General features: G+C 49.2%; 1 protein-coding gene across 1 annotated transcript in view; it reads left to right on the plus strand.

Moving 5' to 3' along the window:
* Positions 1-15,448, plus strand: part of SDK1 (sidekick cell adhesion molecule 1) — an 840,913-nt gene that overhangs the window by 758,771 nt on the left and 66,694 nt on the right. The window lies entirely within an intron of this gene.

A 15,448-nucleotide genomic window follows, 5' to 3' on the forward strand; every position in this document is an offset into this window, starting at 1 on the left:
GCTTAGGAAGCCCACCCTCACTGCTCGCCAAGACTTCACCCCAGAGAAGGGAGCAAGACTGGCCCCCAGAGGGATCATGACCCCTCTGGTCCCCAGAGCTGTGAGATAAGACACACAGTTGTCTGTAGTATTAAACTGTCTGGTTTGTGGTCATTTGTTATGGCAGGAGATAGTACAGCGGCTGGCAGTCACCTCACATTGACGTGTCCAAGACCGAGCCTGGGGTCTTCCTCCAAAGCCCCCACACCCAGAGCCTCCCCCTCCAAGTTGATGTTGCCTTCTTTCCAGCTGCTCAACCTGAAACCTTAAAGGCACTCTTGACTCGCTAAGATTTCACAGCCAAACCATCAGGAACTCTTGTAGCTCCCACTTTGAAGGTGGTTGTTGTTCAGTTGCTCAGTCGTGTCTGACTCTTTGGGACCCCATGGACTGCAGCACGCCAGGCTTCCCTATCCTTCACCATCTCCCAGAGTTTTCTCAAACTCCTGTGCGTTGAGTCGATGATGCCATCCAACCATCTCATCCCCTGACACCCACTTCTCCTTTTGTCTTCAGTCTTTCCCAGCATGAGGGTCTTTTCCAGTGAGTCGGCTCTTCTCATCAGGTGGACAGAGTATTGGAGCTTCAGCTTCAGTCCTTCCAGTGAATATTCAGGGTTGATCTCCTTGTTGTCCAAGGGACTCGAGAGTCTTCTCCAACACTACAGTTCAAAACATCAGTTCTTTGGCGGTCAGCCTTCTTTATGGTTCAGCTCTCACATCCATATATGACTACTGGAAAAACCATAGCTTTGACTAGATGGATCTTTGTCAGCAAAGTGATGTCTCTACTTTTTAATATGCTGTCCAGGTTTGTCATAGCTTTTCTTCCAAGGAGCAAGCATCTTTTAATTGCATGCACTTTGAAGGTATGAACCCAGAATCTGAGCACCCTCCTCTGCCTCCACAGGCTGGATTTCCAGGTCCACCAGCTGGTCTGTCTCTGCCCTTTTCTCTCTCTCTGTCACCTGCTCTCATCCATCCTGTTCCAGCCTCCTTGCTGTCCCCCTAATGCCCTGGGGCCTTTGCAGAGACCACTTCATCTCCTCGGAGCGTTCGTCCTTGACAGCGGGGTGGCGCGACGCCGCTCCGCCTTCAGGTCTTGGTTCAGATGTCCCCTTTCTCAGTAAGATCTCTCTTGACCACTCATTCCAAACACCAGCCCCCCCACCAGCATCCCCATCGTTTCATCCTGCCCCCTGAACACCTCCCATCACGTTCCGTCCTTCCTTTTTGTGCTGTTGGTTTATTGTCTGTGTCTCTGGCTAGAGTGTAAACTCGAGGCCGGCAGGAGTTTCTACTTTCTGTATTCTTTGTCACCCAGAGCATGCCGGATTCGATAAATATTTGTTGAATAAATAAGTGGGAGGAAAAGTGTCAGCTCTTTCTTTCCTCACAAAGTGCATTCATTTGTGGGGATCATGAGATAAATGAAATCGTGTGGTCATCAAAACACATTGTGTGTGCTATAGCATTTTGAAAAATGAAGATCTTCAGCTTTGCCAAAATGGTTGTTATTTTTCCCCCTCTTATTTGGCGAATTGAGAAGCCTCCCCGCTTTGCACAATGCAGTGGCTCCCTTGCATTGGATCCATTGCAGTGGAAACACACTGGGAACAGGGGTGATTGTCTCCTGAGTGCAGCCCCGGACAGCCATTGCCAGAGGCCCCACCAGAAATGCCTGCAGCCCCCCACACACTCCCGGGGGGTTACAGTTAAGGGTTAGGGTTGGGGGTTTGTGTTGAGGCTAGGGGTTGGGGTTAGGGGTTAGAGTTAGTTTTTATGGTTTTTTGCTATTAATACACAGAGATATTTCCATGGATTTTATAGGATATTGTTTCCATATTTACAGCCCCATATATTGAGGATAGTGTGTGTGTGCTCAGTTGCTCAGTCACGTCCAACTCTTGGCAACCCCATGGACTGTAGCCCACCAGGCTCCTCTGTCCATGGGATTATCCTGGCAAGAACACTGGAGCAGGTTGCCATTTCCTCCTCCAGGGGATCTTCCCAACCCAGGGACTGAACCTGTGTTTCCTGCTCCTGCATTGGCAGGTGAATTCTTGGCCACTGAGCCACCTGGGAAGCCCCTCTTGAAGGTAACCTTCTGTGCAGATCTTTCAGCTGGTTTTTTCATCCTGGACTGTTTCTGAGATTTATCTATATCGATGCATGAGGCCACAGTTCGCATTTGAGTGCTGCGTAGTCCTTCACTGGGTGGAGAGACGGCAGTCCCTTTGTCGGTCCCGTTGTTGGGCGTGTAGCACATTTGCAGCTCTGAGCAGGTACCAGCAGTGCTGGGATGAGCCTCCCCTCGTACGTCTGTCTCCCGGGCTCACGGGTGAGCGTTTCTTCAGTGTGTCCCTCGGGCGCACTTCTTGCATTTCTGGGGGGAAAAAACTGATCGCCCAGTGAGCCTCCGAAGGACACTCTAGCTCAGTCTTGCCCACTTTTTTAAAAAGTGATGTTATCTTTCAAGTCTCATTCCATCTCAGGATTTCCTTTCCATCTTTTTTCCTTGCACTTTTACTGCAGAAAAATCTGAGGTGCTTTTGGCCGATTGTGTCTCCCCAGTGCAGCAGGACCCCCTGGTCTCTGTAGTTCCTGCACATTGGCGACTGGCTCCAGAGGCTGATTAGAGCCACGTTTAATCCCTTTGGGAGGACACGATGAGCTGGGTGTGGTGTCCTCACTGCATGGTCACAACTCTGCAGTGCAGTGTGAAGTCACAGTGACAGCCGCCATCACTGTTACGTCACTGACTCCAGCGACAGTGCTTCTGGGGGACTGCCGTTGAGAATGATGCTGGCTGTTAAGCAGGCATAAATATATGTTATTAGGTATCTGTGGGTAGGGTATCCGTGTATCCTATCCCTATTTCTTTGGGTGCCTTTTTTAAAAATTAGAATGGAAACTGAAATTTTTCAAATGCCCTTTCAGCATAAAATGATGATCTGTTCATTTCCCATTGAATCACATTATTTTATTAGATTTCCTCAAATTGAATTGTTCTTGTAGTCCATAATAAAGTTCTTGGTTGTGATGTATTTGATACTGTTACTCGATTCATTCACTAGTGTAGTATTTTATGTAGAAATTTTGCATCAACACTCAATGGGTGAGACTGGCTGATAGTGGATTATTATCCATACTACTATTATCATTCATGGTAACTAGTGGTGGTTCCATGTCTGCTTCTACTGCAGTCTGTCAGGTATTAATATCAGGCTTGTGCTCTTCCCAAGAAAAGAAAGTAACAGATGTTCTTCTTTTTCTGTTCACATGCTGCTTGGCTGTTTTGTCATTCATTCGCTAAGTCATGTCCAGGTCTTTGCAACCCCATGGACTGCAGCATGCCAGGCTCCTCTAGAGCTTGCTCAAACTCATGTCCATTGAGTCAGTGATGCCATCCAACCATCTCATCCTCTGTCAACCCCTTCTCGGCCTCAATCTTTGCCAGTGAGTCAGCTCTTTGCATCAGGTGGCCATTGTATCGGAGCTTCAGCTTTAGCATCAGTTCTTCCAATGAATATTTAAGGGTTGACTTCCTTTAGGAATGACTAGTTTCATCTCCTTGCTGTCTAAGGAACTCTCAAGAGTCTTTTCTCCAGCACCACAATTTGAAAGCATCAATTCTTCAGCACTCAGCCTTCTTTAGTAATTTCTTGAGAAGGTCTCACAGAATGATGTCTTCTTAGTCAAACACAGTTTTGTGGGTAGTCTTTACACTTCAAGCAAAGTTTGGCTGGATGTAAAACCATGGCTCACAGCCTCCTTCCATGAGGATATTGTAAGGATTTCTCTCTCTCTCTTAGAGTGTTACTGGGACAACTGGAGAAGGGCATGGCAGCCCGCTCCAGTATTCCTGCCTGGGAAATCCCATGGGCACAGCCTGGCAGGCTGTGTATATGGTCCATGGGGTCGAAGAGAGTTGGACACGACTGAGCAGCTGAACAGCAACAAACGACTGTGACAGCATCTGATTCCTGCTTGGATTTTTTCCTTGTAAGTGTCTTCCTTAGCTATAGCCCACTAGGCTCCTCTGTCCATGGGATTTCCCAGGCAAGAACACTGGCGTGGGCTGCCATTTCCTTCTCCAGGGGATCTTCCCCACCCAGGGATTGAACCTGCATCTCCTGCATTGGCAGGCAGATTCTTTACCACTGTGATACCTGGAAGCCCCAGGTAAGTTCTAATCTGAACTTTTAACAAGTGTCCCAGTTGACGGAAAGAAATCTTTGGGGCCACACTTTGAGAAATATCTAGAAATTTTTCATCATTGAAGGGAGAGACTTGATCCAGAATCAAAGAGTAAGTTCCGGTCAAACCAGCGCCTTGCACTGTGCTCGGCACACACACTGAGTGGGGCAGATGGGGTTTCCCCTAGGTCTTCTGCTGAGGAAAACGCTAGGGGAACAATGTTTGTTTGTTAAAAACTAACAAACATGTCAGCTCGGATAGTTTAGCCCCAGCCGCTAGCCAGGTGAAGCACTGTTCATGAAGGCAGCTTCTAGGATCCTTGGTGAGAAGAGATCAGAGGCAGGACCAGTGGTTTGTCCAAAAATATCTCTTAGTCAACCTTCAGGGCTTGAAAACTCTCACCACTCAGTCCTGCCCCCTGAAAACTGAGGGGGGAGGAATTGTCTCCAAAGATACATAAGACGCCTGATGAAAGAAACACAGCGCTGCGTCGAGCCCTGCAGTAAGATGAGAAACTGTCTTTGTTTATAGGAGCATGAAACAGCCGCTGATGAAAAACATCTTTAATTCATTAAAAGATCAAAGACTAAAATGTAAGACCTGATACCATAACACTCCTAGAAGAAAACGTAGGGAGGCGCTCCTGAGCGCTGGCCTTGGGAATGTTTGGGTTTTTTTTTCTTTTTTAATACGACTCCAAAAGCACAAACAGCAAAGCAGAAATCAACACATGGGACTACATCCAACACAAATGTTTCTGCAAAAGAAACAATTAACAAAATGAAAAGAGACCTTACAGGATGGGAGAAGAGTTTTGCAAACCATGTATCAGATAAGAGGTTAATATCCAAAATAGGTAAAGAATTTACAGAACTTACTACCAGAAAAAAAAAACCCCATCTGATTAAAAATGGGCAGGAGAACAAAATAGACATTTTTCCAAAGAGGGCATCAAAATGGCCGACAGGCCTATTCGAAAATATTCCACATCACTAACCATCAGGGACATGCACACCCAGGCACAGGCAGTGTCGCCTCACACCTGTTGCAACGTCATCACTAAGCGTCTGTGTTGTACCAGGATCGGATGGCCAGGTTTATCAGAACTGTCAGAGTTTGTCTCAGATTGATTTAGTAAGTAACCCTGTTGTAGTGATAAGAGAGTATATGCCGTGTGATCGAAATACCATCCAAGGAATATTTAATGTTGGCATTTTCTTTTGTTGTTTAGTCACTAAGTCATGTCTGAGTCTTTTGTGACCATAGCCCGCCAGGCTTCTCTGTCCATGGGATTCTCCAGACAAGAATACTGGAGTGGGTGGCCATGCCCTCCTCCAGGGGACCTTCCCGACCCAGGGATCAAACCCGCTTCTCTTATGTCTCCTGTGTTGGCCGGCAGGTTCTTTACCACCAGCGCCCCCTGGGAAGCTGCGCGGTGCCGCGTGATGTGAGCCCCAGCAAAGGAACACAGCCGTGGGCCCGTCAGCATCACTGGCAGCATCGCCTGACTTCGTCCTTGGGAAATCTTGTTCTCCTGACATCAGTCTCCATTGTCATGCTTTTCTTCGACCTTCTTGTCACAAACCTTCAAGAAATAAGAAGTATCTTGAAACCCAAGGCTGACATGAGTGGACAACTTTGATAAATTTATGTCAAGATTCCGACAGAGGCCTGTCTTTCAGACAGGATAATGAAGGTGGATGCTCCCAGGTTCCATCTGGCTTTTTACAAAGCTTCTCACCTAATCACACACCCTCCCTCTACGCCAGATTAGGAGTTTATACATGAAAAGGTCAGCTGGGATTAGGGGCTTTTTAACTCAGGCAATCAATGACAGCGACCTCTCCAAGTTTATTTCCAACTCAAAGATGGGCAATTATATGAAATTTATGCTCAGCGAAGAAGAAAAGCAATTATAATGATTTTTGCATGCATTTGAAGAGTACTGATGCATTCCCCACAGGTGTGTGGAAGCTAATTAGCATTTCCATTAATATTAGTTAATGTGATTACTATTTACTGAGCCCCTTCTCCATGCCAGGCACCGTGCTTGGTCCTGCAGATAGGAGAGACCTGGTGCTGGGTGCGGAGGAGCTCAGGGTCTCCTGGGAGAACCAGGTGCTAATGGAACAAAAACAGAGATGTTTCACAAACTGTGATGAGCACAGGAAGGGAAGGCGCGGCGCCCTGAGGAGTGGGAGGGACGGGGCCGGGGGCACACCAGAGTGGGGGCCCAACTGAGCTGCTTCTGAGGGACAAAATGAGCAGAAAAGCATCCCAGTGGGGAGAGAGCCTCCCCTGGGTCATTCTGTAGCCATTCAGGGCTTTGTGGCAGTGTTTAGTCTCTAAGTCATGTGAGACTCTGCGACCCCATGGACTGCAGCACGCCGGGCTCCCCTGTCCTTCACTATCTCCTGGAGTTTGCTCAAACTCAGGTCCATCGAGGCGGTGATGCCATCCAACCATCTCATCCTCTGTCATCCCCTTCTCCTCCTTCCCTCAATCTCCCAGCATCAGGGTCTTTTCCAATGAGTCAGTTCTTCCCGTGAGGTGGCCAAAGTATTGGAGCTTCAGCATCAGTCCTTCCAATGAATATTCAGGGTTGATTTCCTTTAGGACTGACTGGTTGGATCTCCTTGCAGTCCAAGGGACTCTCAAGAGTCTTCTCCAGCACCATAGTTTGAAAGCATTAATTCTTTGTCAGTCAGCTTCTTTATGGTCCAACTCTCACATCTGTACATGACTACTGGAAAAACCATAGCTTTGACTAGATGGACCTTTGTCAGCAAAATGATGTCTCTGCTTTTTAATATCCTGTCTAGGTTGGTCATAGCTTTTCTTCCACAGCTTCCACTTTTCCCCCATCTGTTTGCCATGAAGTGATGGGACTGGACTGTAGGCTGCTGAAAAGACTCCTGACTTGATGTTAAAAGCAATGGGAAGCTTTGTGTGTGTGTGTGTGTGTGTGTGTGTATGTGTGTTTGTGTGTGTATGTATTTTAAGCAGCTTTATTGGGCTACAGTTCGTCTATTTAAAGTGTCCAGGGTCAGTTGCTCTCCAGATAACCCAGATATATGCAGCTGTCTCCACAGTCAACTTCAGGACATTTTCATTATCTCAAGAAGAGGCCCCCATACACTGATGATGTAGACATCAACCCACTGTTCCCCACCCCCACTGTAGCCCCTGGCAACCACTCACCTCTTTTCTGTCTGTGGATTTGCTTCTTCTGGAGATTACATGCAAATGGAACCGTACAGTATGTGGTTTCTTCCGAGACTAGTTTTTTGACTGAGCGTGGTGTTTTCGAGGTTCGTCCCTGTTGTAGCACAGGTGTCAGCTCTTCATCCCTTTTTATGGCTGAATAATATTCCCTCGAGAATAGATCACACTGTGTTTACCCTTTCGTCTATGGACACGTGGGTGGCTCCCACCTTTAGGCGAGTATAAATAGTGCTGCTGGGAGCTGGGTATGCAGGTGTTCATGTGCGTGTATGTTTGCATTTCTCACGGGCGTCTAGGAATGGAACTGCCGGGTCCTGTGCTAACTGTGTTCCGTCCCAGAGACACCAGACTTTTCTGCGGTGGCAGCAGCGTTGTACTCTCCCACCAGCTGTGTGTGAGGTTTCCAGTTGCTCCACATCCTGGTGGCCGCTTGTTGTTGCAAAGTTCTGGAGGGTGCGAGCGGGTGTTGCACGGTCTTCGGCTGCTGTTAAGCTCAGAGGTGCCAGAATCGTCCAGGGCTGTGTGTCTAGTGCTGTAGTTCTCAAACCAACGCTCATCAGTACCACGCAGGGAAATGAAAACGCAGAAGACGGCGTGACTCCCCTGTCTGACTCGGCAGCCTGGGGTGGCCGGGAACTGCATTTCTAGTGAGTTCTCAAGTGGTGATGCTGCTGCTGCTGCTCCAGACACCAGACGTGGAGAACCTCTTTGCTAAACTTACCGAAGCCCTGGGTAGTCATTACTCAAATCCATTTCATGTGCCTTCACTCATCAAAAGTCATCTGCATAAAACCTGCACCACCCTCCAAGCAGCACAGAGCCTAAACTACAAGTTGTTTGCCCGAGTTGTGGTCCAGGAATTTGGAGTCAGCTGTGGGCTTTCCGACGTGGCGCTTATGGTAGAGAATCCACCTGCCAGTGCAGGAGATGTAAGAGACACGGGTTCGATCCCTGGGTCGGGAAGATCCCCTGGAGGAGGAAATGGCAGCCCACTCCAGTATGCTTGCCTGGAGAATCCCATGGACAGAGCCTGGTGGGCTACAGACCATGGAGTCCCAAAGAGTCGTACATGACCGAAGCGGCTTGCACCACGCCCGCTTGGAGCAGAGCCTGTTGAGACCCCCAGTGGAGCATGCGCGAGTGTGCGTCCCTGGCGCCTTGGCTGAGTTGTGCCTGTGCAGAACCATCCTGCCCGCCCCTTATCCCATCCCCTGCCCCGCGCGCCTCCCATGCCGTGCCACCTTATACCGCGGTCCGTCAGCCCCTTGCCTTCAGGGCAGCTCGTCTGAAACCTGTTCTGTCTCCGCACTCGGCCGCCTTGCAAATACCCGGCCTCTCTGCACTGCAGACCTCAGCGTCTCCACGTTTTGACCTGCTCCGCGCGCGGGCACCCAAACCTGGTTCGGAAACATGCTAAGAAAGGAGGCGAGACTGGGTGGAGTGGAGGAAGCAGGTGGGAGGTGAGGGAAGAAAGGGAGCGACGGGGAAGGAGGTGGAGAAGGGGCCGCGGGGGAGGGGATGCCGCGGGGAGACGCGCCTGGGTTAGAACGCCAAGACCCGCCCCGGATGCTCAGAGTGGCTTCACCAAAGTCACCCAACGTTGGAAGCAACCAAGATGCCCTCTGCCGATGCGGGGATGCTCATGGTTACTCCGGTCAGCGGATTATTACTCAGCACTGAAAAGAAATGAGCTGTCACGCCGTGGACAGGCATGGAGGAGCCTTAAATGCGTGCCCCTGAGCGAACGCAGCGAGGCTGAAAGGCTCACGGACCGTGATGCCAAGTGTATAACATTTTGGAAAGAGCGAAACTGGCGACAGTCGAAGATGGGTGGTTGCCAGGGCTTGGGAGGAGCACAGGGGATTTTCAGGGCAGTGAGAGGACTCTGCCTGGTACAGTCATGGTAGCTACCTTTGTCAAAACCCACAGGTTGTAAGATATGAAGAATGAGCCCTTGTGGAAACGGTAGACTCAGTTCACGACAGTGCAGCAGTATTGGTCCCTTAGTTGTGACGTCCCACACTGATAAGATGTAAACAACAGGGGAACTTCAAGGCAGGGGCTCTGGAGCACGGGGTTGGGGGAGTCAGGTCCTGATCTGGGGGGCCCCAGAGCAGCAGGAGGGAAGGAGGAGGCAGCCCAGATGTGGGGAGACTTGTGGGCGCAGCCTGGGAAAGTGAAGGCATTTCACACTGGCAGCTTCCATTTCAGGTGGAGAAGGATGCAAAGTCATTTCTTAAAATGGGGGGTGGGGGTGTGAGGTTTGAGATTCAAAACAGTCATGGATCAGGAACAAGGGAGCTGCTGAGAGGACCTGGTGGAGGCCCTGGGGGCAGCAAGAGCCTTGCCCCTGGCCGGCCAGGCTGGACGCCTGAGCAGACAGGAAATCTAACCCCACAGTACACTAGAAAATGGGCATTTTTAGCTGCATCTTAAAGATGTCTTCAGGCGCTTTCCTTCTGTGTTCTCCTCCTCCCCCCATGACAGGGGGCCCTAAAAGACCCCCCAACTCGCAGGTGTGCTTTGACATTTCAGGGAGGTAGTTATTTCCTTCTTTGTGTTTTCCCTAAATGGTCAGCACCCTTCTGGCACTCAATTTATCACATAATGGTTTGTTTTGGTGACATTTCTACCCCTAGAGGCCCTGAGGACCAGGTCAGTACCTTCTTCACATTTTTCTACTAAGTGTCTGACCGAGTGGAGTTGTTACCTTAGCATTTTGTCACCAATCCGAGTATTTGACTTTTGTTAATTAGGACCGAACATTTCCCCAACAACAGACGTGTCATTTATCAAGGGTCATCCTGGCTCTGGCATCATGACCCAGATCCTTCATGGAGGAACAGATCTGGGTGGTGCTCATGGTTGATCCCACCCAGTTCTCAAAATAAGTGCTGCCCTGCTTTTTAACTTTTTTTGTTGAGGTGAAATTCACATCCTGTAAAGCTGCCCACTTTATAATGAACTGTTCAGTGGCATTTAAGTCCATTCACAGGGTTGTGCAACCACTGTCTGTAATTCTATAACTTTTTCATGTCAGAAAGAGACCCTGTACCCATCAGCCACACCCCCCACCCCATGACAGATGCTAATATGCCTTCTGTCTCTATAGATTTACCGATTCTGGATATTTGGGTTGATCTGCCTTTTGGTTATTGTAAATAATGATGCTGTGGGGATGTCCCGTGGTGGTCCAGTAGTTAAGACTTCGCGTTCAGTGCAGGGGCTTATGGGTTCAATCCCTGGTTGGGAAACTAAGATCCCTCTTATCTCGCAGCTCAGAAACTAGAACATAAAAGCAGTATTGTAACAAATTAAATGAAGACTTTTAAAAATAATAATGATGATGCTGTGAACTCGCATGCAGCTGCCCTGCTTTTGAAACAGACACTGACTTGTGCCACCTCTCCACTCACCCCACCCTGTCCTTCTGTCCACCCCCACCCTGTCCTTTTGTCCAACCCACCCCACCCCACCCCCACCCCGCCAAGACTTCCAGCCCAGTTACCACCAAAGCCTTCACCAGGCCTTCAGGAAGAGGAGACTGAGGTCACAGTGGCCCTGCCCCTCCCCAAGGCTGCTTCCAGACCCTTTCCCAAGTACTTCTATCTCCATACACAGACGTGCCACTGAAGAAAGCATCGTGTTTATATGAGGCAGGCGGGGAGTGAGAGGGAGGCGTAGTGACCTTGTTCTGGGCCTTTCCATGGGTACTGTGCTTTTCATCTTCTGAGTGCTCTGTCTTGGTTGGCCCTCCACAGCACACACCCAGATGCACCTCGTTATTTTTAGCTGTTTAATGAGCTCCTCTCCTGTGGATGGGCACGTGGGAGGTTTCCCATTTTTCACTCACTCAGGTAATTTTAAATGCTTCCTCATGGTAAAAGCACCAGGATTGCTGCCTGCCGAGTTGATGCTGCGAGAGGCCTCGATCCCTGGAAACGCGCCTTTTCAGTTTGAATGGCCTCCACCAGTTGCCCCGCAGTCCTTGTCCCGGCGCTCCGCTAGGACAGCCTGCCTCGGGTCTTTTGCCGACACTCTGAATTCTTCAGTGTGATGCTCCTGCACACCGGGGGAAGGGAAGCAGCACTGAATCCTTGTTTTCATCTGCACTCCCCTGGCTAGCAACCACACAGTTGTTTGTAGGTGGGACTAAGGCAGCGGTTCTCAACCAGGGGTGATGGCATGCCCTCCAGCATCAGCATAGCCAAGTCTGGAGACTTTTCCGGTTGTCAGGCTGGGTGAGCGGGGCTTCTGGCCTCTAGAGTGTGGAGACCTGGGATGCTGCTGACCATCCTGCAGTGCACGGAACACCCGACAACAAAGAAGGTCCATGGCACAAAGTGGAGAAACCTGGAGAAGAGAAATACACGGTCTAAAACCTGCCCCTGTAACTGAGAGCACCCTGGAATAGCGCATGTGGTTTTTATAGAAAACAGTGATGATGAGACATTTCTCAGCAAACCTTATCTCTGTACACGAGTTGTGAGAGCTGCCCTGTTGAATGATGTCCACAAAGGCGGTGAGGACTTCCTGTCCATGGCGATTACCAACACGATTGCCCATGTGTCATTCTGCATCTCCAGCCTCAAGCGATAAGAACCTGGTCAGTGGGATTTGCAGCCCGCAGCCCCTCACTAACCTCAATGCCCTTTTGTCGTCTTCTGTCCCTCTCCCATCCTCACTGTGCTGGGCACATTTCCCACCTGAGCAGTTCCAGTCATTCCTTCGCTTTGTGTGCCTTGCCTTTATTTCACAGGCAGATATTCGAAAATGCCTGTTAAATGAGTCAACATTTTCTACTACATAATGAAAATTTATTCCCCTCCACTTGCCCAAGTCATCTTAAGAGTAAGAATTAACTGCTTGGGAAATAAATATTTATGCATATTATTCCCGACCTCTCCCTCTCTTCAAATGGTAAAGGAAAATTCTGCACCAACCTGACAAAAAAAAAACACCACACACAAAACTTAAAAACAAATTGCATTGCATGAAAATCCCCAGGACTAACGTCCACAGGCAGAATCTTGGAAAGGGCCCATCTCCCTTGATTTTCTGTAATGAAATTCCTCAAGTAATCAAAAGAGCAAACATTTAGAACAACAGTGGACCGAAGTATTCACTCCTTCATAAGCTTTGTTAGTAATTCCCACATATACGCCTCCCAGTCATCCTACAGAGCCGGTCTAATAAAGCATTATGGCCGACAGAAACGTCCTAGGGTCTCAGCCTTTTGCTCTTTCTTGATGTGAGAGTGAATGTTAATCGCGGAGGTGGACGTGGGGACTGGAGGCATGTTCACCCAGATGGAGCCCTGTGCATCCATTCGTGGGGAACAGAGCGTCCCGATCGACGCTGCTGTCCATCTATGGCACTTACTCTCCAGGTGGATTTGAACCAGTCAGTGCTGCTTTTAGAAGTGGATGGGGTGATGCAGGGAGTCTTGTGGAGGGAGCAACCACCCAAAGTTGGTTCTCATATGGGTATATGTGCCATTGCTATTAATACATTCTATACAGCTAATGAGCTTTTTGTTGTTCAGTCGTTAAGATGTGTCCAACTCTTTGTGACCTCATGGACTGCAGCACGCTAGGCTTCCCTGTCCTTTACCATCTTCCAGAGCTTGCTCAAACTCACGTCCATCGAGTCTGTGATACCATCCAACCATCTCATCCTCTGTCGCCCCCTTCTCCTCCTGCTCTCAATCTTTCCCAGCAACAGGGTCTTATCCAGTGAGTTGGTGCTTCACATCAGGTGGCCAAAGTGTTGGAGCTTCAGCTTCAGCCTGAGGAGTCTTTGATGATTTCTTGAACAGCCCATGTTTGCTAATTCCATAAGTATTTAAGTACCCTGGGTCAGACTGAATCACTGGCGTGACTTCTTCCATCCCCTGTAGTTTATTGTGCGTGCAGATCTTGGCCACGGCTTCATGGAGGGCAGAGTATTCTCTTAGCACTGGACACTGGATTTGGCCACATGTCGTGCTTTGGCTCATACGGTGTTAGCAGACGAGATGCTAAGGCTTAAAATGTGCCCGTCCACTGCAGCTGGGCTACGCACTGATTGCCTCTGGCGTCCAACTGATCCAAAGATGAGCATAGAGCAGGCGCACCCTGGCCAAACACAGCCAAACCGAGCCAAGGTCAGCAGAACCCCCGCCAACCGGCAGACACGTGAGCCAGAAGCACGTGCTCGCTGTCGTTCACAGAGAGTTTGGGGGCTTTGTTGTGTGCTTAGTCACTCAGTCGTGTCCGACTCTCTGCAACCCCACGGACTGTAGCCCGCCAGGCTCCTCTGTCCATGGGAATTCTCCAGGCAAGAATACTGAAGTGGGTTGCCATGCCTTCTTCCAGGGGATCTTCCCAACCTGGGTCTCCAGCATTGCAGACAGATTTTTTACCATCTGAGCCACCAGGGAAGCACTTGGGGGCTTTGTTATGCAGCGTTACTGTGGCAATAGCTGACCAATACACTCCTATAGTATTCTCAAACTCAGGGTGCAAAGATGAAGAGTTTAATGAAAGGCCCAGTGTTGAAGGGGCTTGAAGTTGAGTGCGGGAGCAGACTTGTAAACTAACGCGAAGCTGGCACAGGTGCTGTTATAAACGTATGAGCCAGAGATGTCGGGACCTGGAGGCAGGAGAGGGCTCTGCTGCTTCTAGGAGATCATGTTACCAAGTCCAGCCTCATACTGCTTGCCGTGCGACAGGCCAGTAAATCGTGACATGAGTTGTTGCGACAAGGAATAGAGATGTTACTCAGAAAATTGGCAGACTGAGAAGATGGTGGGCTCATGTCCCAGAGGACCGTCTTACCCAAGTCAGAATTCAGGCTCCTTCCATACTAGAGGGGGGCGGGCTGTGGTTGGTTGTTGCAAACATCTTGGTATCGGAATCCTTCGTTCTTGTAATTGTGCACATTGGTCAAGGCACAGTGTTTCTGTAAACCTCCCATAAGACAAGTTTTATTCTCTGCTCTGCCACTTATTGTGTGTTTAGTTGCTCAGTAACATCTGACTCTCTACAATCCAGGGACTGGAGCCCACCAGGCTCCTCTCTCCATGGGATTTCGCAGGCAAGAATACTGGAGTGGGTTGCCATTTCCAACTCCAGGGGGGTCTTCCTGACCCAGGGACTGAACCCAAGTCTCTTGCATCTCCTACATTGGCAGATAGATTCTTTACCACTAGTGCCCCCTGGGAAGCCCCTGCCAATGTTTACCTCTGTGTAAATGGAGAAGTGTTATACCCTGAAAAGTCAGAGCCTTGAGAATGGGCTCCCCTGTGTATTTCAGGCTATAGACAGTTTTCTTTTTTTTAATTTATTTTTAACTGGAGGATAATTACAGTGTTGTGTTGGTTTCTGCCATACATCAATATGAATCAGCCACAGGTATATATATATATGTCCCCTCCCTCTTGAACCTCCCTCCCACCTTATAGGCAGCATTCTTAACTTGTAGCAGAAGGTTTAAGTGAAACAAAGAGATCCAGCATGGAGCCGGGTTTGTTCTTCCCTATTAGGATAGGGATACCCTTTTCAGGGCAGGCAACTCAAGCTGAGATTTATCAGCCAGCTACGGGAGGGGAAGGAGCTTTTCAGCAAAGAGAAGAGATATGTGCATCGTCCATGGGTCTGCTGGCATTCATTCTGGCTGGAGTATGGGATGTTAGGGGCAGGCAGACGGACATAGGGCCAGAATTGGGGGCCTGCACCCCACTGCACCCCATTGCAACCAGACCCAACAGCCGCTTCTAAAGTCCTCTGGAAAGAATCTGGTGTAAAAAGCCGAAAATGATTAGAAGACAGACTTTTGATAGAGGGGAAGAAAACTTCAGTATGAAATCTGTACCGTAATAAGTGACACAGCCACCCTAGAGAATGCTGGCGCCTCCAGAAGAGACCTGACTTTCCAGCTGTGCCTGATACGGACAGACTGATCATGTCATCCGGACTGACAGCTCTGAGAGGCGACAAAGAACT

This window comes from Giraffa tippelskirchi, chromosome 13 (assembly GCF_054371585.1).
Source record: "Giraffa tippelskirchi isolate mGirTip1 chromosome 13, T2T-mGirTip1v1.2.pri, whole genome shotgun sequence".
NCBI lineage: Eukaryota > Metazoa > Chordata > Mammalia > Artiodactyla > Giraffidae > Giraffa > Giraffa tippelskirchi.